This window comes from Ctenopharyngodon idella, chromosome 15, assembly GCF_019924925.1.
Source record: "Ctenopharyngodon idella isolate HZGC_01 chromosome 15, HZGC01, whole genome shotgun sequence".
Lineage (NCBI taxonomy): Eukaryota > Metazoa > Chordata > Actinopteri > Cypriniformes > Xenocyprididae > Ctenopharyngodon > Ctenopharyngodon idella.
Window position 1 is genome coordinate 20,374,207 of NC_067234.1, and position 13,770 is coordinate 20,387,976.

A 13,770-nucleotide genomic window follows, 5' to 3' on the forward strand; every position below is an offset into this window, starting at 1 on the left:
TGTATAAAATCAAGCACCTAGGAATGCAGACTGCTTCTACAAAGATTTGTGAAAGAATGGGTCGCTCTCAGGAGCTCAGTGAATTCAAGCGTGGTACTGTGATAGGATGCCACCTGTGCAATAAGTTCATTCGTGAAATTTCCTCACTACTAAATATTCCATGGTCAACTGTTAGTGGTATCATAACAAAGTGGAAGCAATTGGGAACAACAGCAACTCAGCCACGAAGTGGTAGGCCACGTAAAATCACAGAGCAGGGTCAATAGCTACAGACCTCCAAACTTCGTGTGGCCTTCAGATTAGCTCAAGAACAGTGCGTCGAGAGCGTCATGGAATAGGTTTCCATGGCTGAGCAGCTGCATCCAAGCCTTGCATCACCAAGTGCAATGCAAAGCGTTGGATGCAGTGGTGTAAAGCACGCAGCCACTGGACTTCTAGAGCAGTGTAGACATGTTCTCTGGAGTGATGAATCACGCTTCTCTGTCTGGCAATCCAATGGACAAGTCTGGGTTTGGCAGTTGCCAGGAGAACGGTACTTGCCTGACTGCATTGTGCCAAGTGTAAAGTTTGGTGGAGGGGGGATTATGGTGTGGGGTTGTTTTTCAGGGGTTGGGCTTGGCCCCTTAGTTCCAGTGAAAGGAACTCTTAATGCTTCAGCATACCAAGACATTTTGGACAATTTCATGCTCCCAACTTTGTGGGAACAGTTTGGGGATGGCCCTTTCCTGTTCCAACATGACTGTGCACCAGTGCACAAAGCAAGGTCCATAAAGACATGGATGAGTGAGTTTGGTGTGGAGGAACTTGACTGGCCTGCACAGAGTCCTGACCTCAACCCGATAGAACACCTTTGGGATGAATTAGAGCGGAGACTGCGAGCCAGGCCTTCTCGTCCAACATCTGACCTCACAAATGCGCTTCTAGAAGAATGGTCAAAAATTCCCATAAACACACTCCTAAACCTTGTGGAAAGCCTTACCAGAAGAGTTGAGGCTGTTATAACTGCAATAGGTGGGCCAGCTCCATATTAAACCATACGGATTAAGAATGGGATGTCATTAAAGTTCATGTGCACGTAAAGGCAGGCGTCCCAAAACTTTTGGCAATATAGTGTATCTTGGAGGTAAAACTTATGTTCACTTACTAATTCATTACATTATGAATTATTCACAAGATCAGTTTTTACACATAATAGTGACACAAACGTTTTTGAAAGTCCCACTGTTGTGAATATCCACTGCGACTGACTGTCACCTTCACACTGAAGCCGTTTGTTGTCTCTAACTTGAGTTTCAACACTTTCTACCTCTCTGCCACAAGCAGCCATTCATTCATTATGTTTGCAATTTCCAAGAAGAGCTTTCGGCAGCTGAGAGACTGGTGAACAGAAAGGTCACATTATTCATCACCTCACACTGTCTGAAATGCACAATCCACTTGTATTGTGTCGTTTGAAAAAAGCAAGAGAGACTGAGACTTTTCATTTAACATCTTGAACACTTTTTCCTTCACCTCAGTTTGCCTTTTGGCTTGAAATCAAAATTGACTCTCTTCATATTGTTAATGCATGTTACTGGTCTTATTGCGAACAATTCCATGTATATATATTTTTTATACATGTATACTGACCTTATAATTTTTAATAAAAATGTCAATCACAGTTAAGACAGTTAAGCCAATAGCATTCAGATCTGCATTCATTCTGATATACAGGTCTCACAATCCAACCAATGGATGCATAAAATCAAGTCCTACCCTTTGTTTTTTCTTGTTCAACAAACCGTTTCACTTGGAAATTGTTGGTTGCAACTTCCGTTTCATGGACACAAACTTGGACACTTGTCCCAACAAAAGTTTTATTTCAACAAAAGTGTGTTGGACTCTCATGCTTTGGTCTCTGTAAACTCTAACACTGAGGAATTCCAAACAGACGTGTTCACCGTCCTATTGGGAACATTGTTACATGCACACAATGACATGTCAAATAAAAAAAAAGGATTTACTTCCATGCCAGTAGAGACAATTGTGTTGTCTTTCGAAGCCTTTTAAACGTACATTAATGTTAAAAAAGCAACGTGTCTCCAAACAATAAGATCTGACGCTACAAGACAGCGTCTTTCTAGAGGATGTGTCAAGACAGTTTAAATATTCCTTCTGAATGTATGCTGAGTTATGAATAGAGGATGAATAGAGGGTTTGTGGAGATGGCAAATGCCTGGGGGGAAGGGGGAATGGGTTGGCACGGAGACACAGCGGAATTGGATAAAGGCAGGAAAGGTGATCAGGTCTGGGCTCGCGCTACACATGGGCCTGCTGATAGAGTCCAACGAAACCCAGCGAGACAAGGACCATCAAAGCGTAGGAACAGATGACACATTTTCACTAGCCCATATCTTCCTCAGACACAGAGGGAGGAATGGAAGAAAAGAGTTCGCTCTCTTGTTGTTTACAGAAAAGACAAACACATACACACTCATAGGCTGAACATCACAAAGGTGATAAGCTGCCAAGGCGGGGAACAGTCGCTGTTTGTAGCACAGCCGAGGGTTGATGGTACAGTGCCTAGACTCTAAAACGCTTGGCGGTTTCCATTCAAGTCATACAATGATAACATATAGGGATGTGGGCGTTGAAAAAAACGACAGAGAAGAGAAGAAAGATATTGAGAGGAAGAAAAAAGATTCACCCACACAGAGTCTGAAATCGACTTCCTTCAGTGGTCAAATCTGTCTCTGCACCAGGGTCAAATGAAGAGGTGAATACTACTCTCAAAAGAGAGCTCGATACTACAATCTCGTGATGCGCTGGTTCATTTCACTTACACTGAGACTTTGTGCTACGTCTTATTCTGACACAATGGTGTCAAGCTCAAAACATTATCCAGAATCCATTGACAGAAACAAGTTTACAAAGGTTTGAATAACCCTACAGACAACTGTTATCAATTCAACGCAGGCCAACAGGGGCTGGCAAAACTCCGCATCCACATTTCCAAAAAAAGAATCGAAAGCTTGCCAGATGCCCAGAGTTAGCTCCAATCTGTCAACCTCCGTGAAATGCCAACGTCTGACAAAGCTCTTTTTCCCAGAGCTTAAATAAGTCGACATGATGAAATGGTTGGTTTCCAACCTCCTTCTGACTTATTCAACGCAGTTTATTCCACTTAGAGAGCAGTATAAATCCCTTGATTTGACCTTGCGCCCTTCTCTATCTTTTTCAGGGAAGAAGGGAACTCTGCAAGGCTAACTTGTAGATGACCTGACAGACATCCCAGCATTCCCTTGGGCTGGAGCAGTCTGACAACTGCCTGATGGTGCAAACTCCTGTTTAGGATCTTTGAGTGGTGCTTTTATCTAAGACTCTTTGTGGCTTACAAATAAAAACTTAACGAGAAGAATTGCAGCTGAATTGAAGAAGACGGCAATGGATAATGGAGCAGATTGTCAATGTTATTTTCAAGGTCGTAAGTGCATGCGAATGTGGGTGCGGTTGGATAATATTGTGTGTTTAGACATATTTGGTGTTGTTGCTCTTGGAAGGAAAAGAACTGCCAACAAAATGTCTTCGCACCTTTCTTGTGAACAATCATTTGGCAGTGCACTTTGAGAGACTCCCAGCACTTTTCCACACAAGGCTCTGAAACCACATTTAACATCCAACTTTGGAGCCGAGCTTCTACTCTGACATAATCAGACCACTCCATCTGATGAGGAGACGGAAAACGGGCGACATGAGCGACAGGCCCCGCGGCTGTGACTGTCCCGCAGCTGGCAGTGTCGATCTTGCCATTGACACATTTAGAGAAGCCAGAAGTCCCAGTCTCTGCAATTAGACTGCTCCAACGGCCAGCTGTGATTGGTCACTATCTGGACAGGCTGTGATTATTGCAGGGACGTGAGCCTGTATTTCTATTGTAGACAGGAAGCTACTTCCCAGCAGCTCTCGGGGCCAAAAAAGTGCTCTACTGCAGGTGGCCAATAATCAGAGGTTAAAACAGATCTTATGAACCAGGTGCAAGGGATAAACTGGGCAACAACTGGCATGATGACATTTGAACACTTGTGGGATTATTAGAGACTTTTTTTTTTTTTACACCAAGTCATATCAGGTCAAATTTGACATTAGACATTCTCAGCTAACAATGGGGAATAGATACTGCACATAAAAGAGCTAAACTAGAACCTAATTCTCTCTGACAAATCTCTAAGGTTTAGTTTCTTATGCTGCATCACAAAAAGTGTGCCTTTGTTCATCAAGCTTGTTGCTATATCAAAACACAAGACAAGACATTTTTGGGTCAGTCGAAGAACACAATGCTTTCATGTGATCTGTATTACACTGAGAGCATGTAAAACTGAGATTCAGAATGTACAATATCCACAGCTTATCCAGAAATGCAATGGCGAACAGAATACGCAAACAAGCAGAGTTTGTTTCATCAGATAGGATTAACTGTTGTTTACCCTTCTTAGGAGGAACACCGTTTAAAGCATTCCCACAAACATTGTGGGTCATTGAAGTCGAATTAGACCTGACGATCATGATGTTTGAGGTCACTACATAAAGTGTTTTATCACTGATCTTTCACTTTGTGAACATCAATCTAAATGGTCATTAGTTAATAACCAAGCATACTGTTAACTCAATCAACCTTTGTCCGTCTTCACATTCATCAACAACCAAGATGTAAGACCCAAATGAACTTAAGACAGTCATAGTAGAAACCATTCCTTATCTCTGCCTTACAACACCCTTAATGCTAAGCTACAAATAGAGACTTTCTGAAATGTCACACAGCACTTAACATTTCATTTATCGACTGGTAATGCTATAATGATAGGAGCCCATTAGAGGCCCATTTGGCTCTATGTGAGGTGTTGAGCTTTAAAAATGACATTTAACTAAGTGTGGAAATGTTAGATGGGGATGACTTGTTTTACTTGTCTTCTGTCCGGAAGGTTTAGAGTCAAAAGTGTGGTTTAGACAAAGTGAAAAATAAAATAACTTGTTAAAAAATTTTACATTTACATTACAGTCTATAAGTGTAGAAGTGTTTTATGGAATGCAGCACTTAAGCAACATCTTGAGTTTGATTTCCTTGAGAATGAAGCAGTCCTGTTGATCCTGCTGAAAGCGGAGAGATGACTAGAACTGAAGTAGAAAAGAAAGGGGGATGAGATTGGGAAATGTTGCAAGCCAAATTTGAACCCACATTTCCCACACAAGCTCCATAACTATATTTGTGGTGCACATTGTATATGCATTGACCACTAGGCCACAGTTTCAGTGGTCATACCGTAGCTGAAGTAAATTCAGTTTACATATACATCTACGCATTTGTCAGACACTTTTATCTTACAGTGAGTGCTTTTACATGCACCCTCATAAAGCGATCATAATGGGATTTTGGCAATATTGCGATTAAACTTTATCTCTTATAAACGCAATACTTCAATCAAACGAATGCGATTAAGATCGTAATCGTAGTAACCACAATCGCATTAAACTAGGTGGTGTACAGCAATTTTAATCACAACAAACAGGCATGTAAACACCTTAATCGCATTATTACCGCTCTGACCAAAGTGCGCATGTGCTCGGACATACACGGATGCCATGTGTTGTTCACACAACTTCATGAATGAACTCCGTGACATTATTCTCTTCACCAAATCACTAAAACTCTGTCAACACAACTCACTATGCAGTCTCTTATGAATTTTCATTCATCAGAGTAATGAAAATTGCATGTAAACTGTTCTGCTCGTGTCATGTAAACATCTTGCTGTGATTAAGACCTTACTCTGATTATGAGAAATAATCGCATTATTGGTGCACATGTAAACGTAGTGAGTGTATTCAAGGTATACAATCAGTTCACGCATTCTCTGGGAATTGAACCCATGACATTGGCATAGCTCAAAATAATTATATAATCTGTGCTTGAAATATGCCTGAAACAAATGAATATTGAGTCATTATCTCTGAGATCTCACTTTTTGTAGTTTTATTTAATATCCTAGAAATGTCCTTGTTGTCCTCGACTATTCTGTGAGTTGAATGCGTGTTGGACTTTTTCATCTGTTTCTGAATAGGATTTTGCCCCACACAGATATAGTAAATTATCACAGTCTGATTTCTCACATTTATTGTCCCACAGCGGTGAATGCTAATATAAATCATGATGGCCTCAATAGTACACAAGGGACCAGCTGGAATTGACAATGCAGAATGTGCTGATACAAGTAAAACCTGAAAACACCCAGCAGACAGCAGCATTATTGCATAAACCCTTGCAAAAAGTATAAGGAAAAGACAATTTACTGATATAACCTTGCAGACCTTTGTAGGCTTAAACATAACCAGACGACTATACAATGTCACAGGGCCTCATGTTGTTACTCTGCATTTTGCTCGCTTTTGAATCTTCTTATCTAATGAGCGATTTAACGAGTCCATTAATGCAGTAATTTAGAACATAACAACATTTTGATTGCCGCAGGCCAATTAAGAGCCCACTCTGCAATTTGACCTTTTGCAATTTGAGCTGAACATCTCTAATGAATGTCAGGAATCATGCGCCAGAAGCATTTGAGATACCCACTGAAAGAGCAGTTAATACTGCTGCAGCTCAGAAAAAAAGAAAAAAATTCACCATCAATATGTATACCGTAAAATGCCGTTTGTTATAGACAGTCTCAGATACACAGAGTCGGATTTCCGCATCTACATTCCCAAACACATCTGGTAAAGACATATGCTGCACAACAAGATAGAGCATCTATACATTATTCAAGATCTGTGAGGGTAGTTTGATCTCTCATTATGAAGTGCAAAATGAATACCTTCTGCAGGTGCTGTTTTCCCATAAGCAGGGTCTTTACATCATGTTACAGAGGAGCAACAGACATATACATTCTAATTTATCCTGCTCTAGCATGATGAATCATGCGCTGTGATCACATTAATAGTGCACGATAAGGGAGACATGTGGTGCTTATCGATTTTTCGGTGGTGGCGACTTATCATAGCTGCACTTCTCTCCTAATGGCCTTGGGCTAAAATGGATCTGCAAACTCTTGGTCAAACACACCAGCTGCACGGATGCTTTTATCCAAACCAGTACACTTATTACAGCTACAGTTCCCCTGGAGGGGAGGTTAAGCACCATACTCAAGGGCACAGGAGTGGGGGCTTATGGGTTATTATCTCATGCAAGATTCAAACCAACCATCTTTTGGTTACCAGACTTGATTTTATCATCCTTGCTAGGGCTGGGCCAGGTGTTATTTCAGTATTATTTATATACTTACCAAAATTTTTTTCATATTAATTTGTAGTTTAATTTTTTGTAATTTTGTTATGTGCTTTTGTAATTTTTTAACTTTTTTTTATATTTCTATATAGCTTTAACTTAGTTTTACTTCATTTAGTTGCCAATGCAACAATTTTAATTTACGTTTTATTTTTTAAGCTTAAATTTTTCATCTTATACTTTTTTTTTATTTTAGCTTTATTTCAATTACCAAAAACAATTTTAATAGTTTTAGTTAACGATAACAACACAGCAGCTGGGTGATATGACTCAAAAAATGATATCTAAATATTTTTCAGGCTTTTGACGAACCATCTAAATCTAAAAAAAATATATATATTAATAATAAATTACATAATTTGTATAATAAATAATATATGTAATGATTTAAAATAATCAAGGCATGTATTCCTATATCTTGTATTTTCTTTGTAGTTTCCCGTTGTTGATTTTTGTGTGGAGTACGTTTATGATGGATGGATACACTTTCTTCAGCTTCATACTCGTTGATCCCGCTCACTACGATTATAAAGCTTGGATGTGTCAGGATATTTATTAATATTTCTCTGATTATGTTTATCAGAAAGAAGAAAGTCATATACACCTAGGATGGCTTGAGGGTGAGTAAAGCTTGGGTTAATTTTCATTTGAAAGTGAACTAATCCTTTAATAATAATAAAAAAAATGTAGCTCAAAATGTCTTGCATCCTTTTCCCTAACCCTGTAGTACCACCACGAGAGAAAAAAATGCCCTGAAAAAAGTAAAAACAAAATTATATAAAAAATAATTTCATACCGCCAGCGAAATAATAGCAATCCATCAGGCTTAGCCACTCTATCACTCAGTCTGCACACAGGGCGCGGTGGGCATTATTATGGATAAGCCACTGATATATAATTCAGAGGAGTGGTTGGTGCCTGTATAACGCAGACTTCTTGTGTCTTCACTTGGATACATGCAGAAGAGAGATATCTGGTAATCTAGGCGGGGTGGATTTAGGATTTAGCCCAGAATCACACACCCCCGCAGACTCAGTGTGTTCTGTATGTGAATCACTCACACGTACACACCTCCCTGCACTGTTTCGCAGGCTGTTCTCAGATATAGCCCTTATGTAGGAGTTACCTCACACAAAGGATTGGTGATGAGGGCAAACGGCAATGAATGAGGGTTATCTAGTCCGCTCTTTCCTTTACTGTGGTGTAGTGAGCAAAAAATGCAGGTTGGTTCTGTAGTGCTCAACAGTACCACTCCTAAGAAACAAGATTATCACTCCATCTGTGAGCCTTTAGGCCGCCCACTAAGTTGGTGGCATGCTGGGAGGTAAAGGGTTCAGTGCAGAAGAGCAGAGTGAACTTGATCGACCCGGCCATCATCTCTTAGTGGAAAGGCTGATAGTTTGTAAGAAACAACAATATAATTACTGTTGTTACAAGCATAGCACAGTAAATATCTAGTATATTTTTACATAATCTGAAGACAGTGTGAGTTGCGCTTACCTTTGCAAACAGAGGTCAGCTAGTACAGTATGAGCTGTGCAGCTAGCAGTGTAGGGCAGTAATGCGTTACAGTAATAATATTACTATCCGCAGAAATGGGTAGTGTAACATATTACTAATAAGTTTTTAGTAATACTATTACAGTTAAAGGATTAGTTCACTTTAAAATGAAAATTACCCCAAGCTTTACTCACCCTCAAGTCATCTTAGGTGTATATGACTTTCTTCTTTCAGATGAACACAATTTGAGTTATATTAATAAATATCCTGACGCATTCAAGCTTTATAATGGCAGTGAACGGGACCAACGAATATGAACCTGAAGAAAGCGCATCTATCCATCATAAATGTACTCCACACGGCTCCGGGGCGTTAATAAAGGCCTTCTGAAGCGAAGCGAAGCGTTTGTGTAAGAAAAATCCATATTTAACAAGTTATAGAGTAAAATGTCTAGCTTCCAACAGACCGCCTTCCATATTCAAATGTTAAGACCCTGAGAAATTTTGTGTGTCTGTATCAACTGTCCTTGTGTGTATACTATCTCTCTCTCTCTCTCTCTCTCTCTCTCTGTGTGTGTGTGTATAGACATGTTTGTGTTTCAGGTGGGCGTTGTGTCTATTAACCTGTGGAAAACTGTGATTGGTCCTGCCAAGCACCTGACCCACATATAAGGACCGCCCCAAACACTCATCCTCTGCCTTCGTGCTTCGTTGACTTTGTGCTCTGGTATTGAGACTCGATTCGTTCTTTCTGTTACGGGTGATCGCTAGCGAACGTAACAGAAATTGGGGGCTCGTCCGGGATTTGAACCCGGGACCTTTCGCACCGAAGCAAGAATCATACCCCCTCTCTTATGAAGATAGTGTAACGCCTCTCACAGTTCAAAACGCTTACACTACATCCTACACCTTCCATATTCAACTTGAAAATTTGAAAATCGAATCGCATTTGTGTGGTGTGTTAAAACCCTATAATACTTTGGTTTTGAGATACTGTTCATTTTAGCTTTCGCCAGTCTTGAACCAAAAGGCTGATTTTTTTTGAAAAGTAATAGCACACCTTTTCTCAAAATATTATTTCACGTATCATTCAAACACAAATGAGTTCCTTCCAATAGAGTTTGTTCCAATCCCAATCCAAACACTAATTATGAGCCATAGAAATAGTAATGGTTGACGTATCCTTTTCAAATGTGGTATTTTTGCACAAACACAGACTCTGCATATTCCCACTTTCACAATTGAGCGTCTTTTTCAAAGAGGATGTGCTTCTGGTTGCGCAGCGTAACATTATAATTCTTTTGAATCTCTTTGAAATTCAGCGCGGGCACCCATAAGCAATCTTCTTTTCCATTTCTTCATTCCAATGGTCCACAATCCAAATATAATAGACTGTACCTAAGCACATCAGTAAAAATATATATCTCACACACCCCGATTGGTCTAAAGCCTCATCTCGCTGTCAATGTGCATGATTGAGGATTAAAGCCATTTTTCAAATGATGGTTCAGTGACATTCGGTACTATAGCTGGCCCACAAATCACCATAAATACAGAGCAGCCAAGTTGTTTTTCATTCAAAAAGCCTTTCAATATTTGGATAATGGGCAGGTTGGGATAAAAACATTCTCCATTTCTTTACAGCGCAAACAAATGCAACAAAGTTTAATCAAAATGGCGGAATTAGACAATGGATTAGATCAAATATGAACAATCTGACCAAAAGGAATATAAACCCACCGACTCATACTTATTACACCACATTGAATGAGACACCTATGTCTAAATCCTTTAATACTGATTGCAGAAAAGTCTCTGGTCACTCAAGACCAGACCATTCATTTCCCAAGGCCACTAGAGATTGACAATCCTTCAGACTCGGTTTACAGACCTAATTGTGACCACAGCCAATTTTCTCTAGATTCAATCTCTGTCTTTGCCATCCTGCCTCGTTCAATAGAGTACACTACTGCACTGAATCTCCTGATGCCAAACGTGCCCCCTCATACTGCCGGCACACTGCTGACAATGACTGTTTTATTCCCACTGAGAGCAATACGTTTAAATGATGCACTTTAAATTGTTCACCTTACATGTTTCCCCCGGCATAATGATTGCCCAAAATAACACATACACTCTTTAGGAAAAAGGACATATGCAAATACAAGATACTCACAAAAGCAAATGTGTATTGCATTATGTTGAGTTGTGGTGTTATTACAACATATAGTAGATTATCTATTACACAAGCGCCAACACAACAAACATTGTAATACCTTTTTCCCCTCTATATAATTATTAATATAATATAATATAATATAATATAATACTGTTTTTACTGTATTTATGATCAAATGAATGCAGCTTTGGTGAGCAGAAGATACTTATTTTAAAAACATTAAAGAAATATGTTATATTATATTATATCATACTGTTTTACTGTATTTTTGATCAAATAAATGCAGCTTTGGTGAGCAGAAGATACTTCTAACATTAAACAAATATATTATATTATATTATATTATATTATATTGTTTTTACTGTATTTTTGATCACATAAAAGCAGCTTTGGTGAGAAGAAGAGACTTGTTCTGAACTTTTGAATGGTAGTGTATACATTAGACTCATTGACTCATTGAATAAAACTCACTGAATGTCCTGCAGTCACAGTTGGCTGGTGGTAAAAGCACACAAATTGATGAATGGTGCTGAAATTAATTCACTTTTACATAACGCTGCATTTCCCGTGGGTGCTTGAGCTTCTAAACACCCATGGGACTGGAGCTTATGACAACCACAATGTGTTCTGTGTGTCTGTGCCTTCACTCCAACACAACAAACACCATTCCTCCTCCAGCAAATGTTATTTCCTACAACCACTAAATTCACGTACTGCTCATTCTATTATCATCATGCTCCAAACAATTAACTTAATTAACATCTGGTGTGGTTAATGTACAATCTGAAGCGAGCACTTCCCACTACAGAATTACCACTGTTACTTTGCTCTCAACAACAGCACATCTGTCCACTCCAAGGGAGGTGGTTGAAGGACTGTTGCCAGGAGGGCATTATGTTGGCTGAACGCTGGCAGAATGTTGGCTGATCTTGCCAGCTTGCTCACTTCCTCCAATCTGTGTCAGTGTTACATCAAACCCCCTCGACTGGTTTGTCTGTCCCTCATGGCGACTGCAGTGACAGTGCCAGACTCGGTACCCTGGTGTTTGCAAACATGGAGTAAAAGAAAGCGTTCTACCCATATTTCGTGCAGTCGGCACAGCTTGCCAAAAACCGGCCGAATGTAGTGCACTTGGGAGATGTGAAAAGAAAACATGACAAAATACAAATATGGATACTTCTGGTACATCTTGTACACCCAAACCCTTGGAAAAGGACTGGATGTGGAACAAGATGTTACTCTGATGGATTCTTTCAGCTGTTTGAGAGTTCTGATCTTTTCATCATTCAACCCTCAAATTATTTAAACAAATAAAATTATTAAAATGTAAATGGTTAGTTCACCTAAAAATGAAAATATTGTCATCATTTAGGCCTCATTTGTTGTTCTACTCTACCATTTAAAACCATGGGGTTAGTATGATTGTTTTAAATTAATGAAAAGCTTTAGTCAGGAAGAATGCATTAAACTGATCAAAAGTGAGATTAAAGACTTTTACATTATAAAAAAAAAAAAAAAACTTATATTTAAAACACTGTAAACAAAGTTCAAAAGATTTCTATTTCAAATAAATGCTGTTCTTTAGAACTTTCTATTCATTAAAAAAAAAAGTATCAAGTTTTCCACAAAAATATTAAAAACGCATATGATTCTCAGATTAATTGCAAAGTTTGACCATCATACAATAAAAGTTTATCATTTGAATGTGTTTTAGGTCCTGCCAGTTTAAATAGTCAAGTGATTTTAAACTACTTGAGCGCATGAAGACATGAAAGAGAACTCAATTCTGAATGTGTGGTTGTGCACACACACACACACACACACACACACACACACACACACACACACACACACTTAGAGCCACGCAGATGCAAGTGAACACCGAATGCCATTCTCTTCCGCATCTATTTGTGCCTGAACGGACACATACATGCAAAATAATTGTCAAAACCCACTTAAAATATAGAGTATCCTCATAAACACAGTTGCTTATGGCTTAGGTGAACTAAGCAATTGAGAAAGAAAACTGTAACAGTATTTTGGATCCGCGCATTCAGTCTTAAAGTGACAGCAGCCTAATATTCCTGCTGCTTTCTGTGTCGTGAATGTTAATCAAACACCAAAAGAAAAAGAAAAATCACTTTTGTAGCTTTAACACAGATTAATTATATTATGCAGTGTTGTTTTACATTTGATTATTCAATTTCTGTACCTGAATACTGTTAGACTTACCTAAAAAAAATATATAAAGCACTATTTATTTAATTTGTATCTTCGTTCTGTTATATTTATCTATGCTTGTACTTTGTTCATTATTTTCTATGCATATTCACTCACCTACAAATTCACCCCAATCATCCTAGAATCAGAGTCCTGCACAGGTCCTGTTTGATAAACCTGCACCCGCAGTTATTAACAGCACACCCGACCTGATATCCAACAGAAACACTAATTTTAGCCCGCACCTGACCCGACCTGTTTAACATAAAAACCGCGACCCGACCCGCACCCGCATTAAATCTCCTACATCAGATAGACAAAACTATTTTTCTCATGTAGCCTAACACAAGCAATAAAACCAACATTAGGCATTATATGTTGCTGCATCTAATTAAACATTGCATTAAACAACACAAGTAAAATAATAGAACAAAGAATGTTTTAGTAGGGCTATTTAACTGTAAGCTTAAAGCTAGTAAATATTTGATCAGATTCACTCAGCATTTAAATGCAGTTGTCTCTTCTAAAACTAAGCAGTGTTTACCTGGCCGCTGGTC

General features: G+C 38.9%; 2 protein-coding genes across 6 annotated transcripts in view; one reads left to right on the forward strand and one right to left on the reverse strand.

Annotated features, from left to right (window-relative positions):
* Positions 1-13,770, forward strand: part of bach1a (BTB and CNC homology 1, basic leucine zipper transcription factor 1 a) — a 139,847-nt gene that overhangs the window by 52,399 nt on the left and 73,678 nt on the right. The gene's annotated exons all lie outside the window — the stretch shown is intronic.
* cadm2b (cell adhesion molecule 2b) overlaps positions 1-13,770 on the reverse strand; it is a 230,285-nt gene that overhangs the window by 36,948 nt on the left and 179,567 nt on the right. The window lies entirely within an intron of this gene.